General features: G+C 37.8%; 1 pseudogene across 1 annotated transcript; it reads right to left on the bottom strand.

Annotated features, from left to right (window-relative positions):
- Positions 1 to 1,433: 1,433 nt before the first annotated feature.
- On the bottom strand, positions 1,434 to 3,935 carry LOC145617980 (dirigent protein 17 pseudogene; annotated as a pseudogene). The gene is made up of 2 exons (XR_014107825.1): positions 3,768 to 3,935; positions 1,434 to 2,506 (listed from the first exon to the last, which is right to left on the bottom strand). The product of XR_014107825.1 is annotated as a dirigent protein 17 pseudogene (transcript).
- Positions 3,936 to 4,477: the final 542 nt, after the last annotated feature.

The following is a 4,477-nucleotide window of genomic DNA, read 5'->3' as shown; positions in this document are numbered from 1 at the left end:
TCCAACTTCCTTAATACCCCTGAAATTTCTTCCGTGAACAGCAAAATCATTCTCAAAATCGCCATTATTCGACGAAAAAGAAACATCATTAGCCATTTTCAAAAGGGTTTCTGCTGCATAGCCCACTTCGAATGTGAAATTCTTAGAGCAGCTTGTTTGATTAACAAATTCATCTTCTGAAGTATAATTATTAATATTACTAGTTTCAGTTAACACCTGAATTTGAGAGGAAATTTCAGAAGTTGGATTTTGGGTTTCTTCACTGCATTGTTCTACTATCATTTTGTAATTTGAATCCACAAAAATCCCTGCAAAAATAAAGCAAAGATTAAGAGGATGTAAAAAAACATGGTAGAAATTTCATTGGAATGAAAAATCTAGATTACCTGTTAAGTTAAAATCAATGAGAATTTGAGGAAATGTGAGGTTTGTATATTCAAAAATTTTGATTGCGTAGCAAATTTATAAACCCCTTTTTTGAGTTTGTGTTGAACAAGAATATGATGATATTGGAACGGTTAAGCGAGAATAATATTTATATTTGACGAGGGAAAAGAAATAAGACCCCGCCTTAGGGCTCAAGGGTTCTCATACTCAATAGTCAAGACTAGAATTGGGAATTTATTACTCTATATTCATTTAAATAGCGTGTAATTGGAAACTGATTTTGGCACACCTTAAATTGATTTTGGCACACCCCTATATGAGAGCACAGTTTTCTATACTCTTCTCACATAGGGGTGTGCCAAAATCAATTTAGGGTGTACCAAAATCATTTCCCTGTGTAATTGTGTAAATGCACGAGAAATAATTCGTATAAAGAATGATACGGAGTATAAGAATTATTATAGTATTATATTTTTTTTGTTTGAATCGATTATTGAACAATAGGTAGTGATTTTGGAGGATAACAATGTTGAATGTAGAGCTAGCAATTGTGTCGTGTCGTATCGTATTTGTGTTTGTGTCGGTAATTAAACGGGTTGGGAACCTCATCACTAACTCAACCCATTTAATATACGTGTCTTGTCATGTTGTCTAGTTTAATATGTACTGTGGGATCTCTTTCTAATATCACGTCTCTTTATGATATCCATATTGCTTCCATCTAGTTATGAATCCAGTCTTCAATAAGTTTACACGGAATTAGGAGTAATTGTATACACACGAGTACACGACTAAGCTAAGGATGCAACGAGCTGAGGCAACCAAGTAGATGGTTAACAGTATCATGAGTATTCAAGCTAAAAGCACATCAATGCATCAGGTGAAGCGTTAAGGGGTATGTATGGTCACTGCTTGAGGAAGGAGCAGTGGTACAGCCCAGTGGAAGAGTCGTTTGTGTTCTGGTCAATCTCAGTAGCATTGAGATCCTAGAATCCCTGAGATCAATGAGATAGTTCATGCAATGACTTACCTCGAATCTATAGATATTTTGAGTGCAAACAATCTAATTTTTGAGAGTCATTAAACTTGAAACACTGTTGCAATACAAAAATCACTACTATATGTAAAGAGGAGGATTAAAACACAGGAAGAACCACAACAAGGCTCAACATAAAAGCAGTATACAGCACCAAGTTGCCAATATAAAGAGGAAGCTAAATCTACAAGACGTGGTCACTGGGTGGTAGGCATACACCTTAAAAAACACTGGACCTCCCCCTTGGCCTTAGTTTAGCCATCTTGCATCGCAGAGCAAATTTGAGTGCCGGATAAAGTTTCCTACCCAATTGCACAATAGCATATTCAAAAGGTAACTAGATGTTCTGAACTCCTAAACAGGCCTAGATGTTCTCAACTCAGGCAAGTCCAAATTCAGCCAGTCGCTGTTTTTTTGCCCACTGACCCGCAACACATCCATTAACCTCTGCCAACGAAATTCCTTGACGAGGGCTTACCTCTACGACCTCGAGTTTTACTACCACTCTTTCCCTCAAGAACAGCATTTGTCTCAACTCCAGGCTCTGATTTCTGATTTTTGTTAATGATCTTCAACGCTAATGATTTCAGAGGCATGGTTATGTCTAATGGCTGAAGAACCTCCTGCAACTCATGCCACTCAAGATCTTCAAAATCACCATCCTCGTAGACAACTCTGTACCAGCCGGTTTCTTTATCGAATTCAGTCACTTTACCCAAATAATATTTATGATCAAACAATTTTTGCACTTTTCTTCCCTCCAGCCATTCACCAAAACCTGTATTTCTAGGCTTACTGACATCAGAAGCAGATTTGTTCAGTCTTACTGTTGTTAGAGTGCCTTGATTTATATTCCCATCCTCCACAGATGAATCAGGAACACCGTTAATTACCACTGCTGGTTCACCAGGAAGCTCATAAATGCCAGCTGACAGAGACTCTAAGTTGCTATCACATGTTCCTTCCATTAAGGAAAATAGTTCAAGGACTTAAATGGAACTACAATACGTAGCATACACAATTAATAGAGTAACCAACAGGGCAGCTGAGAATTCTGATGGATGTTTGCTTTGTATTGTTACGCTTCAGAGTTTGCACAAGATTTTGAATCAGACAGATGCGACAGATGCAAGAAACAACAAGTCAGCAGAAGTCGAATCAGACTGTCTCATAAATATAATATCAACTATAAAGGAAGAAAAGCAAGAGTAAAGTGGAGGGGGAATGTGATGGGACTATGGGAGGGAATATAGCAAAGAGGAAAATAATAGGACAATGCAGATAATAATATTTATGGACTACAATCAAGAAAACACAGTAACAATTTGAGATACAAATATGTGAGCACAAATTTTTTTGATCAGCCTTGACTGATAAGTGGTTTGATACGAGGTTCAACGATGCAACGATGCTGACCAGGAGCAAGTTCTATCCATTAATCGCGCAGCAGGTTCTGTAAATGATACCGCCCATACTAAGACATTACATCACAATTTTACCCCGTCTTTGAATTCCTACTTAACAAACCAGCTCAAACTCAGAAGACTCAAGGTGTACGTTATGAAAATATATACTAGTACTTACAATAATGCAACTTCCATCTGCAGCCATAGATTCGAATCCTAAATAAGAAAGTCTAAAACCAAGAATCCAAACAGCTGAATCATGGAACAGGCATAAAACAAAGTTGGTGGTGTTATTTTGGTAAGACCAAGAATTCAAACATCTAAGACTGGTGAAACTAAGGGTACTATTTAGCTCACCTAAAATAGAAAGATCTTGTCTCGTCCATTCTAGTATGATCTAGAATGGTAGCAATCCATACAAGATACAACAACAATACCAAAACCTTAATCCTGAAGTACCATGAACATATTATTCAATAAAAACAGATAATTAGCCCCCATAACAATGACCGAGTAACCCCTGTAGCACTGACTGAGTAACCCATATTCCGTATCACAGTAACACCTCATGATACCTGACCCCACATTTTGAATTTCAATCCATCTTAATCTGTCTGGAATGAAATGGTGAAATGACTGAAATTGTAATATAAATTTCACTCAAATAGGGTAATCATATCATTTGGTCTGGACTTCTAATAAGATGAAATGCTGAATTTGAGGCACCCAAAACCACCCTGAAACTGCTCCAACCCCACAAAACAAAACCGGCCTACACCCAGATTCTACCTCCCATCCACCCACCCAAAACCCACCATAAACAACCAAGAAAAATACCTTACCTATTCAAAACCAACAACATTCACCTAAAACCCATAAACCCTCAAATTCGGAAAATAAATAAAAATAAAAATTCGTAAGGAAAACTGAAAGCAAACCTTTTCAGAGATCAATTAAGCTTTACATGACCAGATTAGAGCATCCAGTCGAATTTGAGAAGCAAGGTGACGATGGTGGTAGACGATGGTGGGGAGTGAATATGGAGAAAGGAAAACAGTTTGGGAAGGAGGGAGGGAGATGGTATTTGGTGGAGGGAGAAAGGAAGACTCAAGAAGTGAGGGCCTAAAGGGTGGTGAATTCGTCTTTGGTAAAATTAGTGGTTGATCCAAAAACAAATTGTTAGAGCATCTCCAAGGGCAAGCTACAATACATCGTACCTTGTTTTGTCACGTCAGATTTTAAAACTACAAAGGTTATAGCTACAAAGTTCCGTAGCTTGCCTTTGTAGCTTGCCTCATCAAAGCATTTCTTGGTCTCAACTAAGTTGAGTCCACTTTGGACTCAACTAAGGGTAAATTAGTAATTTTCCCTTACTTTTGTTGTTTTATCTGAGTAAACCTAAAGGACTGGTGGGCCCAAGTAATCAGAGCAAGCAGCAGGTAAATGAATTAAAAAAAAAAGGAGTAAAAGGGAAGAGAGAGTTAACAAAAGAAATTTGAAACAAAAAGGGAAGAGAGAGAATATCCTTGCCTTTAGAAAAGAGGAAACACGTGAAGAGTGATAAAAAAAGAGGGAAATGCTTGCAGCACGTTGATTGAGGGAAGAAGACGACAGTTTCCGGTGAAGGTTGAACGATGTGTCGACGGAG

The sequence above is a fragment of the Chenopodium album genome, chromosome 26, assembly GCF_948465745.1.
Source record: "Chenopodium album chromosome 26, dcCheAlbu1.1, whole genome shotgun sequence".
Lineage (NCBI taxonomy): Eukaryota > Viridiplantae > Streptophyta > Magnoliopsida > Caryophyllales > Amaranthaceae > Chenopodium > Chenopodium album.
Note: the sequence above shows the minus strand (reverse complement) of the source record. Positions and strands in the feature narration are given on the sequence as shown.